The following is a 19,271-nucleotide window of genomic DNA, read 5'->3' as shown; positions in this document are numbered from 1 at the left end:
CTAACATTCACAATCCCTGAGCTAAATTAAAAAAAAATTAAACTACCATAGCCATAGAAAAGTTTCCTGAGAAAACAGTAATTCAAATCAGAGAATTTGGCTATTTACTAGTTATAAGCCATCATAACTGAATGATTGAACTAAGCCCCACTTGCTTCATCTGTAATATGAAAGAAAATAATGCTTATTTTGCAGAGCTGTTCTGAGTATTAAAGAGTTAATAAATTTCAAATAGCCCTGTGCATGGCACATAGTAAATGCTTGAGAAATATTAGCCATTAATTTGCCCTGTCAATTCATTTAATCCATTATTTCTCAGTTCTATTTTCTATAGTATAAGCACAATAGTGTATAATACTTGGGACTGTGATGATTTCATGGGTATTTAGATCTCATAAGATGTCTGCGATCTTAAGGATAAAAATTAATAACTAAGTCATTTTTCAAAATACAAGCAGAAGACCATTCATCTTATTCCTTAAAATTCACAATTCTAATTGTGCCTGATACCAGAGGTTTGAAGACAGCTTGCTTCTTTTATACTGATCTGGGGTTGTATATTAAGCACTCCTTGCCTCAGATTCTGTACCTTATAGGAGTATAATTGAGAGGCCTTCAATTACAGAGAAAAGAACTGATGAATTGGTAAACCATTCCCCTTGTGGGAATAATGTCTCAGACTCAATACAAATACAAATTACATTGAGAACAAGCTTGACAACTGTTTCTGAGTTTCATTATACAGAACTTCTTACAACCCCACCAGCCCCACCCACCTCTGTATTTTTTCCTTTATTACCTTGTCATTTTATTACATATTTATAAGATCTCTCAAAAAATTCTGCGGAAAATTCAAGGAAGGCTTAAAGGCTTTAAGCCTTTAAAGGCTTAAAGTATGGTAGATGAGGTTGTGCTTTCAAAGGTGCAAATTTTGGTATGTGAGAAATTTAGTCTGTAGGACTGATGTTTAAACTGTGTCTTCTCCTTGAGGCAACTCCCAAATGCCACTCTCCTCACCTGAGCACATTAAGGGAGCCCTTCGACATCTTCTGGATGGCTCTTGATCTCTTATCTTGACGAACTGGAATTAAACATTAATTCCCAGGACAGACTGTTTGAACTCTAGCTAGGGACTATGCAGGTACCTACCTTGGCTTTTTCATCATGGAAATGTTTGATTTTTCTTCATTATTTAGCCACATATATACTGAAACATCAACATTGATTTTTCTATTCCATACCAAAACCTCTAAAGTAAGGGATAATATTTAGTAACACTCTATTTAGGTAGAAATGCTTGCTAATGACAATGCTTCATTATTTGCCATTATTAGAATAACCAGAACAAAGACTGAAATTTTTAGCTTAATGATTGATTTGGAGAGGAAAACGATTGATTCTGTCATCAAACAGGCAGAGGACTAAATAGGGTGGTTGCAAATGTCTTCACTTGCTTCTACCTCTTGTCAGCACCTACACATTCAAAATTTCATATTTCCTGTTTTATTCCAGTAACAAGGCAATCTAGTAGCCAGGTCCTAGAATGGGAAAAGGGGAGTGTTAAAAAGATTTTTTTTTTTTGATAGCTGACATTCTTGATACATTTGAGTTCACACAACTATACCAGGAAGAGAGAGTGTGTGTGTATGTGAGTAGGGGTAGCTCTTACTTGGCTCACACAGAGTGATTTTCCTAGAAGATATTTTTTAAAGGAAATTGTATGTGTGAAGAAATGATGCAGTCACTATTCTCAGTTAAACTTTCCAAATATGTGTAAATCTCATACATTCCACTGTGGGTTTTTTTTTCATTTTCCATCCAAGATTTTAGAGCATCTTCTGCTAGTATCTCTCTCCCCACTCCTCAAATCTCATACATGATCCAAGACTGAAGTTTGGGCTCAGACAAACACACAAAATTACATGAAATATTTGAGAAAACTCCCTTTCTTCTTCCCTCCCTCCACTCCTCCCTTGTCCTTCTTCCTTCATTCAACCTTTGTCTTTTCTTCTTTTCTTCTCTTGTCATTTTAATGGTATTTTGGATTATAATTCATACGATCCCCAGGTCAAGTTAAAAAGCCCATCTCCTTAGGCACCTGGGTGGCTCAGTCGGTTAAGCATTCAACTTTGGTGCAGATCATGATCTCACAGTTTGTGAGTTGGAGCCCCGCATCGCGCTCTGTGCTGACAGCTCAGAGCCTGCAGCCTGCTTCAGATTCTGTATCTATCTCTCTCTGTCCCTCCCCCACTAATGTGCTGTCTCTCTCTCTCTCTCTCTCTCTCTCTCTCTCTCTCAAAAATTAACTTTAAAAAAAGAGGCCAGTCCCTTGGGGTACCTGGGTGGCTCAGTGGGTTAAGCATCTGACTCTTGATTTTGGCTCAGGTCATGAACCCAGGGTCATGCGATCAACTCCCACATTGGGCTCTGTGCGGACCATGGAGCCTGCTTAAGGTTCTCTCTTTCCCTCTCTCTCTGTCTCTCCCCCAGTTGCTCATGTGTACGAGTGCACACTTCCTCTCTCTCTCAAAAACTAAAAATAAAAAATTATAAGTAAAAAGCCAGTTTCCAGAAAGGGAACCACAGAGTCTTATTACCATTTAATGCAGTCTTCTGTTTCTCTTTAAGTCTGTTTCACTGACATTTAAGTATATACAGTGAAGAATTTAACACTAATAAAAATTTTGTCCCTTGATTTACCTTTTCAAACTATAAAGTTGGCATAATGTTTTGAAATAGTACCCAGTATTGGTGGGCATAAGTTGAAAAATGGCATTCTCATAAACAAATGATTAAACCATATACTGTATACCACTAGGGAAAGCAATTGGCAGTAATCTCAAAAGTATTAAAAATACACATAAATTGTGATCCCGTAACTATATTTCTAGGAATCTATGCTAATAGGGCAATTCAACATATACACAAATGTTTTTAAGCAATTTTGTTTATTATTCATAATGTTAGAATATGAGAAATTTCTTGAGTATCCAACGATTAAAGAATTAATAAATCAATCATAAATGGAGTTATGATAGCATTAAAATCATATTTGTTTTCAAAGAAAAAGTATGCTATCTCTGTGTTTTTCAAAAAGATTTAAAAAATATGCCTAGGCAATAATACTAAACTAGAAAAAGAAGTTTTAAAAGTGTGATCATGTATGATTACAATTCTGAAACTATATACATATATATATAATATATGTATGAAAATAATAGAATGGAGCAAAATTTTGGTGTTCTATTCAGTTACCTCTACATGGTGATATTATTAGAGATTTTAATTCCTTTTTAGACTTTTCAGTATTGTCTACAATGTGCAAGTATAATTGCTTCAATCTGGATTAAGTTCATTTTTAAAATATCAAATCATTTTCCATCTGTTCCACTGTTCACAATACACAGATTCTTACTGCTATTAATTTTGCTACTATCTTCATAATATATCTTCTCTGCACTATACGCATTTTTTAAGCTTCCCAAATGCTTCCATTAGATTTCTTACGTTATCTTTGATTAATAAAGGTGACTGTTGCAAAATATAAAATATTTATCTAGATTGATTTTGTGAAAAAGATGACCTCACTTATAATGCCAGAATGAATACACTATTAATAGACAATGTGATTCAAAGAAACTGAGAATCTTACATGCATGTGAACCTTATTTAACAATATATTAGCAATAATAATATTCAGGGAATTGCTACAAATTAGTGAGATCTTATTATTGGCCTGTTTGTACTACAGCTCTCTGCTGGCAAGAGTGACAGGAATTTTCTAATGCCATGGTTTATACATAATGTCTTATGAAGAGCAATTTATCATTTATTTGATGAGGTTGGGACCAAATTTTATAAATGACACTATTATGCTCTTCTGAATGTTGTCAGGCCACTGGGTGGAAGTGCATCATATTAACTGAATTTCAGAAGGCACTCTTGTGAAAAAAATTAAGCTTAATGTTCCAAATATGTTTTAATTTCAGATAATTTTCACCATTATTATATATTACAATCAGATGTAAATGTTAATGACATATTGGCATGCTGTGAGAGCTTTCAAAATACAATGAATGTGTCAGCTATTTTTCTTAAAAATCGAATAAAAAATCATGAATAGTCTTCTTAAACAGTGACACTTAAAGTGAGCTCCAAATAAACAATTGAAGCTTGGCAGAAGGAGAAATGGGCCAGTAGGAAAAGGGTCCAGAATACGGAAACTTCTAAGGCAAAAGGAAAGGTTGAAGAAAACTGCTCGGTAGAGGGGAAAACTTATAGTGAAAGGAGATTTATTTAACAAATGTTTGTAAATCATCTACTCAGTGCCATGCATGAATTAGTACTGGGGATTTGGTGATGAGCTAGAGAAGGAATGAGGCTCGAGTGGAGATGAAAAGCATGACATAAACACATATACATGTGCAGAGAGGACATCTCCATGTAATCTGGAAGACCTAACCCAAACTGGAAAAAAAGGAAAGACTTCTGGAGGAAGTAACCTAGAGCAGAGACCTGCAGGAGGAAATCCTAGCCAGATTGGTAGAGTCAGAGCATCAGATCTAGGCAGACATGGAGGCTGGAGGGTGTGAGAGCCCAAGACGGTAGAGAACTAGCCAGTCAAGGAGCTTAACAAGCTCCACTATGGCTGAGTGTGGAAAGCTTGGAGGAGAGGGATTCTGGTAATGGCTGAGCAGGGGGCGGGGTTAAACATGCAAGGTGTTTTCAAGTCAAGGACTAGGATCTCTTTGTTTTTTTGAAGTTAATACTTTATTTTACTGTTGTGTTGTGTTTAAAAACAATTTAAAAGCCGAAGTTCAGAAATGATTCACAATGCAACCAAGAGTTCTATAAATTAACTTGGGGTTCCTGGGTAGCTCAATTGGGTAAGCCTCTGACTCTTGATTGGGGCTCAGGTTCTGATCTCATGGTTTGTGGGTTTGAGCCCCACATGCGGCTCTGCACTGACAGCATGGAGCCTGCTTGGGATTCTCTCTCTCCCTCTCACTCTGCCCCTCCCCCACATGCATGCTGTCTTCTCTCTCTTTCTATCTCTTCCTCCCTTTCTCTCTCTCAGAATAAATAAATAAACTTTAAAAAAAGAGTTCTATAAATTAACTTAAGTTGTCTCAAATATTTTCTTTGGGTTAAATTCCAAGTTATGACATTAGACTGTGTACACAATATCAAAATCACTGGTTGGAAAGTGCAGGATTGGTCAACTAGTTTTAATCTACTTTATTCTAAGTGATTTAAATATAATAACAATTTTTTCAATTTCTTTAATGTTTATTTTTGAGAGAGAGAGAGAGCGGGGGAGGGGCAGAGAGTGAGGGAGATACAGAATCTGAAGCAGACTCCAAGCTCTGAGTTGTCAGCACAGAGCCTGACACAGGGCTTGAACTCACAAACTGCAAGATCATGACCTGAGCTGAAGTCGGACACCCAACTGACTGAGCCACCCAGGCGCCCCAACAATATTTTTTAAAATAAATATAACCATGTTGAAACAGTGATTCACAAAATTATTGCTTTAGTACATTTCTGTATGATTGGGAGTTAATGAATTGGTTAGGCACAGAACTTCTTACAGTTACATAAAACAGTTTGTTAGCATTTACACAAGACCTATTCTTTGCAAGTTCCAAACTTTACAAACATTAAGGTTGCAAATAAACCCCCCTGTAAAACTTCTGTTTTAAGGCCAAGAATCATTATTATTATTATTATTTTTGTATGCATCACTAACTGTTGACTTTCTGCTTGGGGCTACTTTCCCCACATATGACTTTTTATCAGTTAAAATTATGTGAGGTTGACTGGAGAACACGTATGGCACTTGCAGAGGAGGCCCTTGAGTGTCCACTAGTTTACCTGCCATCTAAGTGGTCCTGAAGGTTGCTAGCCATGTGGGAGAGACAAATTATTGTATTATCAAACTTAAGGTCAATTGAGATAATAGCTTTCAGTATAAAATCTAAGAATGCTGTACTATAGTATATGAAAAAAATCATATCTGTATATTTTTAACATACATATTTGGCAATATCTCTTTCCAAACAATACAAAGATCTTAGAAATAAGTCCATTCACCCCTTGCATCTTCCACGTTATTGTTTTCTAGTATTATTGTCCCCCTTCTTTTGTATCACTTTGCCTCATAATTAGTCATTAACATGATTGTATCAAAATTGGTCATTAATGTGATTAGAAGGACTGTGATCTTTATTCTAAGAGAAGTGGGAAGCGTTTACTTCCAAAAAACAGGGAGATGACAAAATCAGATGTGCATTTTTAATTTTTTTAAAAAGTTTATTTATTTTTGAGAAACAGAAACAGAGCATGAGTGGCGGAGGGGCAGAGAGAGAGGGAGAGAGAATCCCAAGCAGGCTCCAGGCTCCTAGCTGTCAGGACAGAGCATGGCACAGGGCTTGAACCCTTGAACCACAAGATCATGACCTGAGCCGAAGTTGGATACTTAATTGACTGAGCCACCCAGGCACCCCTCAGATATGCATTTTTAAAAGGTCACTCTTAGAAGCATTGTAGGAAACGTTGGTTTGAAGGGAGCAGTTAGTAAAGGGAGACTGGTCAGGCAGCTAATACAGAACTTCAAAAATTAGGTAAAAGTGATTTGGGTGGCAGTTGTAGTAGAGACTAAGACTAGTTATAGAAAGACTAAGGCGTTTTTCTCCAGCATCTCCTCTCCTAATGACTGAGACTCTAGATGGGCAGTCAACCTACTCTCTTTAAAATATAAACCCCATATTCCCTTCTGACAGTGCAGAGAGGCAGAGCCTTTACTCTGCAATGATAGTGACTCCTCTGTTTTCTAAGTGTCCCCTGAGGCAGACATCATTACGCCTTTTAAAAGATTCATTTAGGGGTGCCTGGGTGGCTCAGTTGGTTAAGCATCCGACTTTGGCTCAGGTCATGATCTCACCATTCATGAGTTCGAGCCCTGCATCGTGCTGTGTGCTGTCAGCTCAGAGCCTGGAGCCTGCTTCAGATTCTGTGTCTCCCTCTCTCTCTGCCCCTCCCCCCCTCACACTCTATGCCTTTCTCTCTCAAAAATAAATAAGCATTAAAAAGAAAAATTTAAAAAGATGTTTAAAAAATAATAAAATAAAAGATTCATGTAATAATATCTACTTCATTGTTACAACGTTTAAAAGGGATAGATTATTTGAAAGGTCTTTGGAAACTATAATCGTTTTATTATGCTTATGAAACAGCAAAATGCACAAACCCTAACTAATATCCCTCCATCAATATTTATTTATCAAACACTTCCTTTGTGTTTGACCCTGTGCGGGGCATCATGGAAAAACTAAACGAAATTTGTGCACATATTAGTGTGTGATTTAAAGAAGTGTTTAAATGTAAATAAAATTAAGGGAACACTAAAAATAATGAGGCGGATGTAGACCTTAGACTCCAAACATAGATCATGTTTCTGTTTTAAATCTGTGAGAACTGTGCTGAGTTAACCTTGAAATACAATTCATCTCCTCTTGATTTTTTATTTAGAAGTGTCGATTGCCCTAGGGAGTGAATTATCATCTTGTGAGTGAACTTGAGAAGTTTCTGGTAGAGATTTCCCAGCAGTTGGAACCCAGCTGATTGCTATATCTGCCCAATGTTATGGCCAGATCCTCATATTTATGTTTCATTGTAATCCAATTGGGTAAACACAATCTTAAAGGTTTACAGATAGCAGAGGTTCCAAGAGCCTTAATTTCTTTTTGTATTTTTCTTCCTGTAATAGAAGATTCTGCTCACAGGAAAAAATGAACAAATAGATTATATTCTCAGTAAAATCATTACAAACTCATCTAAACTGTCTCTGGTTCCTTCTCGTTTCTGCCACAGCCTTCCTAATCTAGACCAGGTTGTTACTGAGAGCGCATTCACTTGTCCTTTATGAAAACACTATTTGTATTATCACTGAGTCTGTGGTGCTGCAGTTAGGTCTGTGTTCCAATGAATATAAAGGTCAAACTTCCATAAAGCAAATACATTTTGGGGGAAAAACTAAAGTAAACTTTTTGTTTCTCACTTATGGAATGTCAGTTTGTGAATAGAGTTGATTATATACACTCATCTTTATTTGACCTAAATTTCATTTTAGAATTTGCTAAAAGATAGAGTTCAGTCATGGTATAAAAGGTATTATGGATTAATATTTTTGAAATTATCAAAAGAAATTTATGTGCAGAGAAGGTATCAGAAGATATGTGTTTTAGTTCTTGTTTTTGTACAAATCCCAAATGTCTCAAAAACCTTAAAAAGACTATCAGGAATCATCCCACAAAAACACTGGGACCATGCCTTGGGGTTTGGATTTTAGTCTAAAAGCAATTGTGAGCCCCTATAGACTTTTTTTAAATTTTTTTTTCCCAATATATGAAGTTTATTGTCAAACTGGTTTCCATACAACACCCAGTGCTCATCCCAAAAGGTGCCCTCCTCAATACCCACCCTCCCCTCCCTCCCACCCCCCATCAACCCTCAGTTTGTTCTCAGTTTTTAAGAGTCTCTTATGCTTTGGCTCTCTCCCACTCTAACCTCTTTTTTTTTTTTTTCTTTTCTTTCTCCTCCCCCATGGGTTTCTGTTAAGTTTCTCAGGATCCACCTAAGAGTGAAACCATATGGTATCTGTCTTTCTCTGTATGGCTTATTTCACTTAGCATCACACTCTCCAGTTCCATCCATGTTGCTACAAAGGGCACTGTTGGTGGGAATGCCCCTATAGACTTTTAAACAGAGGGAACATGTGATGAGATGCATTTTTTTAGAAAGACCACTTACTTTTTTAGTTCTGTGAAGGATAATTTGAAGCGATGAAACTAGAGCTCCATGGGTGAGCTGGGAATTTACTATGATAGTAACATAAGAAATGATGATTGTTCAACTAGGGCAATGAACTGAGATTAAGGAGTGGATTTAGGAGATAAAAGTGATAAAAATTCGGTGACCAGCTGGTTAGATGATAGACAGAGAGAGGGAATGGATTATGATTTTAGCAATAGGAATGGAGAAGGGATGGAGATGAGAACATTTCAGAAAAACTGAAAGATGTTTTTTCTCCCAGTGTAGCGAGGAAAATTGTGATCTCAACAAAATTGTGGGCCTACTTGGGAAGACGTTTTGTTGTATGTGTTGTTCAAGAACCACAAATTATATGCCAGCAATTCCATAAACCATTATATTTTCATTATATTTTATTGTACATATCACAGATACATATTCATTTTGATGGCAAACAAATGTTTCTGCATAAAAAATAATTTTATAACCTGTTGTAATTTTAGTGTAAAAGATAAAATTCCTCTGGTAGCTAAGTTGCAAAAAGTTTTGCTCTACAACATTAATGTTGTTGTTGTTGTTGTTGTTGTTGTTGTTTTCAAATAAAGGAAAGGGAAAGGGAATACAAATTTTCCATTCACACAAACAGAAGACAACTTTATCACAAACTACCCATTGAATTTATTTTTTCTTAAGTTTCAAAATTTGTCATTTGAATGTTAAAAAGAAAAGAGGGGCCATAGGGCTATTTTAGGAAGAAATTAGGAACTTTCCCATTGCAGAAAATTACAAGGTCCCTGAAGGGTAGTTTTTGATGTTTTTCTTTCTTTTGCTGCTAAGTACAATAGCTTGACAAAGCAAATGAATTCTTTTTCCATTGAAACCAGTAAGTCCCTACCATCTGCATTTCCATTAAGTGATTTGTCCAGACTCTGGTTATTTCACGAAAAATCCACAATGAAATCCTTCTTTTACATCTTTTCTGTTATAAAAATTCCTTTTCTAAAGCATTACATGCCACTTCCCTAACACCTGCTCAGTATTATCCTGTGCTCTGTCCTAAGCAAAAGCTTTTGTTCTCTGTTTAAGAAATACCTACTTATGGCTAGCTCCCCACTTTCTAGTTCTTTTTTTTTCTCCAAAATTTTCTCTCAAGCTACTTTCTGCATTTGGTTCAAGATTCACTTGGACATCATCTCCTCCAAGCACCAATGCTTGGGCCTAATGCACCCACTTTGTGTGCTCCATAGCACCCTGTGAATGGTTCTGTCATTTTGCTTCACTCTCTTTTACTGAAATTATCTAAATAGACCTCCTTCCCATGGAATCGAAATTCTTCATGGCAAGTTGTTGTATAAAACCTGATACAAAACTGTACTGATACAAACGGTACTGGTATCACACCATCAGCCTCTATCATTAATCATTAAGGTAAAGTCTGATAGTGAAAAACCTTTTAGTTTTTCTTCATCTGAGAATGTTTTTATTACCCCTTAGTTCCCGAAGGATAGTTTCACGAGGGATAAAACTCAAACTCATGATTGACTGTTCTTCTATTACAGCATTTAAACAAACATTGTGTCACTTCCTAATGGCCATCATAGACTCAAGTAAGCTGTCATTTTTTTTTTTTACTCATTTTAAGATATTTTCTTTGCTTTAGTTTCAGAAGTTTAATTATGATGTGTCTTGATGTGGATTTCCTCAACTTCATGTTTGTTTCTTTTGCCAAATTTGAGATATTTTCAGACTTTATTTCTTTACTTTTTCATCTCTTATATCTTTGGCTGCTCAATGGGACTCCAAGGATAAGAATGTTGGGTCTTGTGTTATTGTCTCACAAATCCCTGAAGATGTGCTCATTTTTGTTGTTGTTGTTGTTGTTGTTGTTGTTGTATAGCCTATATTCTCTGTTGTTCAGATTGGCTGAGTCCTATTGTTCTGCCCTCAAACTCAGATCTATCTGCCATCATCTCCACTTTACTATTGAGCCCATCCACTGAGTTTTTAAAACTTATTGTATTTTTCAATTCTATAGTTTCCATTTGTTTTTTAATTCTAACTTCTGTTTCTTTTCTAAGGTTTTCTGTTTCTCATTTCAAGATATATCGTAATTATTTGTTAACACATTTTTATGATGGTTACTTTAAAATCCTTGTGAGATAATTCCAACATTTTATTAATTTCACTGTTAGCATTAGTTGATTATCTTTTTGCATTCAGGTTGCAGTTCTCCCTGGTTCTAGATATGATGATGATTTTTTATTGTTATTTTGAACATTTTGGCTACTGTATATGAAGACTCTGTTTAAATTCTTTTATTTAAATTATTTTATTTTAACAGAAAGACACCCTGTTTAGGGTTGGCATGCAAGCCCTAGTCTTCTTTAATAATTCAGTTACATGTAATCTTAGCCAAAAGAATGAGAAGTGATAATGATTCAATGACAGTCTAGTTTTCAGAAACTGTGTGGTGCTATGTTGGTCTGTTTGGTTTATTTCATGTCACTGGGGCTTTACTGGTCCCCAGTGATGCCACTTGAGAAATCTGAAGGAGCTTACCAGCCAGACTGCCTTTTCCTGCTAGACTGGTGAAAGGATTCTTGGGCCCATGAGACAAAACAGTGCTTCCTGAGCTGAGAGCTTGTAGTGGTGTGTTGCCCCCTGTGTATGAAGGACAGAGAGGGTTTTCCAGGCAGAGTGTTTGTTGGGGCGTGATCCCCTATGTTGGTGCCCTCCAGCTGCACAGAGTCTTCAGATGGGAAAGGAGAATCTCAAGCCTGGCTGAAGAGATGAGAAACTCCTGGTCTGGGTACTTGTTGTGGTGCTAACAACCTTGCCATATCTCCTGGAAGCACGGTTTTTCTGGGAGGGAGATCAGAGTCATAGGACCAGTGGCAAAAGGGAATACCTTCTTTAGCTGCTTATTAACAGTAGCACTTCCAGTTGATCCCTCTTGCTGGTTCTACTGGATGCACCTGGTGTTGTCAGAGGCCCTCTCATTGGATCTCCAGTAAGAGTGAATTTATCTGGGATACCCTTTGTTGCTAGTTTGGAAATCAAGAAACACTAGGCCTACCTTCTTCTGGTGGCTGTGCGCTTACAAGATGTCCTGCTATTGTGCTGCTCTCTAGCCCTGGGATCTCTCACCAATTCATCTTCCTCTTCCAAGTTTTAAAGTTCTTTGATTGTCTGTTGGTTTGTTTCCAGAGTTTATAGTTACATTTAGTGCAGAGGAGCAGGGAGAACCAAGTCTTCATCATGTCATAATGGGGAGTTCCATTATTACACATACAAATTCAAAATTTGATGGTCAAGTTTGGTGTGCCCTTACACATATACTATCTTTCTTCAGACTATGTGCAGAAATGTTCCACAGTTATGTAAGTAAGGCTTGTAACAGAGAGTGGGTAATTGGAATCCCTAAATGTCAGGAACATTCAGATGGTATCACTTGCAACTGTGTCCATCTGGGTGAAGATTTATAGGATCCAGAGGTTTGCAGTGGGACCTGGAAAATGTTGTTATTTCACTGTAGTGCATTCTGACTCTAATACATACCTTCTGATTCCTTTAGATCAGGGTATTTTATTTGTTTTACCTATATAATTAGTCAAAACCAAAAATGGTAGCAAGTGAAAAATTCTTGAAGATTTTAGAGACCATTCAACGTCATTTTGTAGATGAGAAAAATTGAGGCCAAAGAGTTTTATCAGCTTTCTCCAGTAGAGCCAAACAGCAAGGGAACAGGATTCGATCTCAAGTTTTATGACTTTTGCTTAGTGCTTTTCTTAATTTACCATCGAAATAAATAATAATGATTCAATGCACTTTCACTATCAAACGTATTATACTAACTTCTTCACAATCTTTTTCTGTACACATTTAATTTGCCTGCATATTTGGTTCTCTTGTGCCCTATAAAAAGCATACCTATTCTGTTATTTATGAGTAAAGCATAAACAAAAATTTTAAATGATGCTCAATAATAAGAGATAATTTCTTAGTTTCCACCACTCATCCCAAGTAGTTTCCAGTCTGGTGAGAGATGCAGACATGTAAACTCACTATAATGTAAGACCTTGTGAAGTAACTGGTTAAAAAAAAGAGTTGTCAAACAAAGTATTGTCAAAGAAGATTGGAAAAGTGGTAAAAATCCTAGGAGTTCAGGGCCAAGGAACTAAGAGATGTCCTAATGGTTGAATAAGAATTAAACAGTTGGAGTAGAGCAAAGGCATCCCAGGCTGAAAAAAATGGGATGAAAAACATGGAAGCAAGAAACTTTATTCCAGCTTTTTTCTAAGTGTCAGGACATGAAGCCTCGCTCTGGTTCTAAACCCAGTAGGTCTAAAATGGACTTGATCATCTTCTCAACAACCCTCAAATGTGTTTCTTCCTTTTTTCCTTCAACAATATTCAGTCTCTTTGTCTGGAAACTTGGTAGTCTGTCTAAATGCAGTTCACACCCTTCTATTTTTGTTTTTCATCAGGTGACCACAAAACTCTTGCTAGGTCTCCATCTCCCTATGATGTGCCTCCTGGATACTGTCATTGTTCTCCCTTTATTCAGTCCTAGTCTAGGCCCTTGTTATTGTTCATACAAAATAATGTACTTACTGCCCAAATAGTTTCTTCAACTCAAATCCCTCACTTTTTCAAGATCATCTTACTTGATTCTCCTTTGCCAGATTTACTTTTTGGAAAACAAGTGGCATTATATCATTTTCCTCATCAAAATCTTTGTTATTGATTTATTCATTTATTCACAATTGTTTAATTACATACTATATGCCAGACATTGTGTATTAATTGCCTACTGAATAAAATTCAAACACATGGATCAGCCTATGTCATCTGACCCCAGACTCCCACCGATGTTCTGGATTCCATCTCTTCTGACTCCTCCTGGACTTTGTTCCCTTGGTTCTTCCTTCCCTTCATTTACAAGCATTTTTACTTATAAACACACTCATGTCTCATCATTCAAAAATAACCTCTACACACACACACACACACACACACACACACACACACACTCTCCCCAAGTTTTATCACTATCTACCTTCTTGAAATATTAGTTTTCTTGTTTCTATTTTCTCCATACAAGTTCCACATTTTTCAAATTTCCAGTATATATCAGTGAAAGTTTTTTAGCAGTGATGTGACATAATTAGACATGTATTTTATAGACTATATATCTATACTATTAGAGACATATTGAATAGGAGAAAGGATGCAGGTCTATTTCAATAACTATTGCAATTGGCAAGTTACATCTCTAGGCAAGAGATGATGGTGGCATGAATTTGGGTGGTAGTTGTGGGGGTAGAGACAGAATGTAATGATTTAAAAAAATTGCAAAAGATAAAAATCCAAAGAAAATGGCTACTGACCGGATATTATAGAAAGGAAAAGGAACAGTCAGGGATGTCCTCCGGTAGTCTAGCATGAATAAGTCAGAGGAAAATCATTTGATATCATAAAACCCTAGAAAATTAGCAAGGTGAGCTTTAGATATTACATATTAAGTCAGGATGCAAATGAGACATATCAAGGAAGATGTTGAGTAATGCAATATGTGTAAGTGAGTCTCACACTTGTGGTTGATTGGAAAAATGACCAAAAATTATAGCTCCCCATACATGACCTTTGATAGTACTCAGCTGTACTCACTTTAGGCCGGCACTGATTTGGCCAATGGCACATTAGCAAGCATGATCCCAGCAGAAGTTTGAAAACCTCACATATAACGATGCTGACCCTCTTGCTATCCTTAGGAACTTTGTGATTGACCACAATATGATAAAACCCAGGATATCTTGCTGAATGATGAACCACTGGTTCAATCATCCCCATTGCTTGAGCCCACAGCATGTCAGGCATGAGATTGAAGCAATCCTAGTTCCTCCAGCCCCATCAAGCTTCCTGCTGACAGTAGTCACTAGCTCAGCAAAATTAGCTGAACTGATCCAGATAAAACAATCACCCAGAAGGCCTACAGAATCCTATGCTAAATAAGCAGGAATTATTTTAAGCCAATATATTTTGTAATGATTTGTTATACAGCAAATGCTAATTGACACAACCTTCTGGGGATATGGTAATAGGAGTTAAGATATAAAGAGCTCATTCTGTGTTAGCATAGTGTTGAACATATTACATGGGTAAACTAAACAACGTAAGTAAAACTTTCACATAAATAGAAGTTTGATGATGTTAAAATATAAAAATAAAGAGTTAAATTATTCATTTTAATGAAGTTTAAAGGTGTTAGTATTTAAAGAAGAGGAATTAAGTATTTACTCAAAGCTACTCAGTTACTACATGACAGAATTGGAAGAAATATGAGAATATCTAAACTATAAACTTTCTAAGTCTACAAATTATGGAATTTCAGGAGTATATAGCTTTGGGTTTACTGGACACTCCGAAGTTATTGGTTATGGTAAAATGTTACTTTAGTTTGCAGCCTTTTAGACCTTTGGTTATTTGTATTAAATGTTCCACAGTGTCTGCCAAGGTATATTTTCTACCTTGGTATTCTTCAAAATGCTAATTCTATGCTTTATGCATGCTTCATGGGCAGCAAGAAAAATTTACAGCCTTCAGATAAAATTATAGGTGTGAAACATTCCACACATAGCAATAATTTACCATATCATTTGACTTTTTTCTTAAAATATTGCATTCATGGAATTTTAAGTTACCAAATCAACAGGTTTTCTTAGTAAGAAGAATTATTTCATAACTGTCTTTTAAAAGGTTTTTTAAGAAAAATAAATACAACCTGAACTTGTGAGATGAAGGTAATAATGGTTGTGCAGTATTTTGTAATCCTTGGCCATCACTCCTTTGCTGCATTTCTGATCTAAGGTCTACATGGATGCTCCAATTAGAGTGCATTTTAAGATAAGATAATTTAAAGATAAGCTAACAACTAGCATGGAAGCTACATTACCAGAAATTTAATGACATAGGGAAGTATGAGTTTCCTATTGCTGCTGCAGCAAATTACTAAAATTTAGTGCTTATAACAACATAGATTTTTTATAGTATAGTACCAGAGGTCAACAGTCCAATATAGGTCTCACTAGATGTTTTTGTTAGCTAGGCTACCATAACAAAATACCACAGGGGTGCCTGGGTGGCTTAGCTGGTTAGGTATCTGACTCTGGATTTCAGCTCAGGTCATGATCTCACAGTTCATGACTTTGAGCCCTGCATTGGGCTCTGCATTGACGGCTGTGGAGCCTGTTTGGGATTCTCTCTCCATCTCTCTGCCCCTCTCCTGCTTGCTCTCTCTCTCTTTCTCTAAGTAAATAAATAAACTTGAAAAAATGTGTGATTGAAATATTAAAAAAAAAAATCACAGACTCTGTGACCTAAACAACAAAAATTTATTTTCTCACAGTTCTGGAGGCTGAAAAACCAAAGATCAAGGTGCTGGCCAGTTTGATTCCTGATGAGAGCTCTCTTCTTGACTGCCTTCTCTTTGTGTCCTCAGATGGTCTTGAAAGAGAGCGCATTCTTATGAGGGGTATCAGCCCTATGACTCCATCCTTATGAACTCATTTAACCTTTATCACCTCCCCACAGACCTTATCTCTAAACACAGTCACGGTGTGGGTTAGAACTTTGGCTTAAGTAGAGGCACCTGGGTAGCTCAGTCAGTTAAGTGTCTGACTCTTGGTTTCAGCTCAGGTCATGATCTCTTGAGTTCATGAGATGGAGCCTGGCATCAGGCTCTGTGCTGACAGCATGGAACCTGATTGGGATTCTCAATCTCCCTCCCTCCCTCCCTCCCCACCCCTCTCTCAATCCCTCTGTCCCTCCCCTACTTGTGTCCTACCTCTCTCTCCCTCAAAATAATACATAAACTTAAAAAAAACATGTATTTGGGGGGGACACAAACATTTAGTCCATAACACAGAGCTAAAATCGAGGTGTCAGCAGGGCTGTATTCCTTTCTGCAGACTGTTGAAGAGAAGCCATTTCCTCTTCTTTTCCAACTCCTAGGGGCTGCCCACATTTATTGGCTCTCTGATCCCTTCCTTCTTGAAACCTGGTGTCTTAGTTTCCTAGAGCTGCCATAACAAAGAACCACAGTATGGGTGGCTCACAATAACAGCAGTGTATTGTCTTACAGTTCTAGAGGCTAGAAGTATGATATCAAGATGGTTGCAGGTTTGATTCCTGCTGTGGTCTGTGAGGGAGAGTCAGTTCCATGCATCTCTCTGGCTTCTGATGGTTTGTTGGTAATTTTTGGTACTTCTTGGCTTGCATATGCAACTTCAATCTTCTACCTTCACATGGTGTTTTCCCTGTCCCTTCACATGGTCTTCCATCTGTGCATGTGTCTCTGTGTCCAAATACCCTTTTTATAAAGATGCCAGTCATTAGGGTGAGCCCTAATGACTCCATTTTAATTTGATTACCTTTTCAAAGACCCTATTTCCCAATAATACCATATTCTGAGGTACTTGGTGTTAGGACCTCAACGTATTTATTGGGGGTGGGGCACAATTAAACCTAGAGCAGTTAGCAATGGCTAATAAAGTTCATCTCACATTGTATCACATCATTCTTACCTCCTCTTCTTCCTCCCTCTTCCACTTTTAAGGACCTGTGATTACACTGGGCCTACTAGATAACCCAGGATAGTCTCCTATTTGAAAATCAGGTGATTAGCAACCTTAATTCCATCTACTACCTGAGTTCTTTTTCTATGTAATATAATGTATTCACAGGTTCCAGGATTTAGGATGTGGATGTTTTGAAGGGTTGTTATTCTGTCCACCACACAGAGAAATTGCCATTTGCTAAAACCTTCAGAAAAATTCTTGGATGTGGCTTCAAGGAAGAGTTAGAAAACGTACTTAGGCTTAAGAATATGCAAGTGATGTGACTCTGCATGGGCTGTGGTTGCTAAACTGCCTTCCAAGAAGCAGGGTTTTTGAGCTTTGAAAGAGCCAAGCACATCTGGTGCCAACATTAAAGTATTGGTAATAGAAGAATGGTTGAGCATTTCCACCAGCATTCTTGCATAGAACACACTTCAATCTTATACAAAGCACCAACTTTTCATTTAAATAAAGGTTCGACAGATAATAGGATTAAGTTAGAGTTAGTCTTATATTTTGTGCATAAATGTGTACTAAAATGATAAAAGTTCAATTTCAAAGAATAGTCTTTGGTTATAAGGGTATACCCTTATATACCTTATATATAGTCTTAGGGACACCTGGGTGGCTCAGTTGGTTAGGTGTCCAACTGTTGATTTTGGCTCAGGTCATGGTCTCATGGTTCATGGGATTGAGCCCCATGTCAGGCTCTGGGCTGACAGTGTGGAGCCTGTTTGGGATTCTCTCCCTCCCTCTCTCTCTGCTCCTACCCCCGCTTACTCCCTCTCTCCCCACCCACACTCTCAAAATAAATAAATAAACATTTTAAAAAAGGATGTAGTCTTAGAATTACATGACAAAACCTCCTGTACCCTTACCTCATCCCTGAACACACACACACACACACACACACACACACACACACACACACACAGTTCATTGCTACTCCATTGGTAAAACAAAGGAGAAAGAGAATAGGGCTCTTTATATTGCACTCGCTTAAAACGTATTCCTCTTCCTGAATCAGGTGGATATTTGGAATTCTGGTATGGTTTTCTCCATACTCAAGCCTGTTCTCACCCTCATGGAGTATGTAGAATTTGCTTTATAGCTTTCCCATAATTCATACAGTTAATAATATTTATGTCATATCATCAAAATTTTATGAGACCTCTTATATTCATTATGTAAGTTTATTCAGGAAAACACATATGCCAATTCCCTGAACTTGCAAACTGAATCAAGTATCCCATTTAGGATACCTGTAAAAGAAGAGGAATTATTTTAAAATATTGTGAATTCTTTCCAAGATCATCTCTAGAATCACTGTCAATTGCTGTAGATACTGGAATTTTCTTTCAAATTATTAAACAGAGGGAGGGACACAACAAAGTGAAAGAACCAAGTAAGCAAAACAATATACAGAGGAAAGAAAGGAAGAATAATGGGAATAAAAAAAGGGAAGAAATCTCCAGAGGCTGAAAAATTAAGAGAGATTATTGAACAGAGAAAGATTCTGAATCCTAAGAAAATACAGACCAGACTCTGGACAGAGGTATACAGAAAGAACTAAGGAAGGAAGTAATTGCAAAGAATGGTAATTCTACTATAAAAATAAAGAGGAAATGGAAGAGAAATGAAAACAGGAGCAAGGAGAGAGGAGAGAGAGCATAACCTGCGGTTGAAGATATTCTTTATTACTCCATCATGTACATTTTTATTTCAGTGTAAAGGGAAGAAAAAAGAGAATGTATGATTAGTCTCTGAAAAAAAGTGAACAGATGATGGCAGCCAGAGAGCCAGAAGTTTCTCAGGCCACTTGGAGGATGCTGCATTCTGACT

General features: G+C 37.0%; 1 long non-coding RNA gene across 1 annotated transcript in view; it reads left to right on the top strand.

Annotated features, from left to right (window-relative positions):
* The window catches only part of LOC131484411 (uncharacterized), a 478,066-nt gene that overhangs the window by 296,011 nt on the left and 162,784 nt on the right, over positions 1-19,271 (top strand). The window contains exon 4 of the long non-coding RNA XR_009248234.1: positions 10,371-10,418. This is a non-coding gene — a long non-coding RNA (uncharacterized LOC131484411). The remainder of the gene's footprint in view (positions 1-10,370; positions 10,419-19,271) is intronic.

Source organism: Neofelis nebulosa, chromosome 1 (assembly GCF_028018385.1).
Source record: "Neofelis nebulosa isolate mNeoNeb1 chromosome 1, mNeoNeb1.pri, whole genome shotgun sequence".
Taxonomy (NCBI): Eukaryota; Metazoa; Chordata; class Mammalia; order Carnivora; family Felidae; genus Neofelis; species Neofelis nebulosa.
The sequence above is the reverse complement of the archived record's forward strand: the minus strand, read 5'-3'. Positions and strand labels throughout refer to the sequence as shown.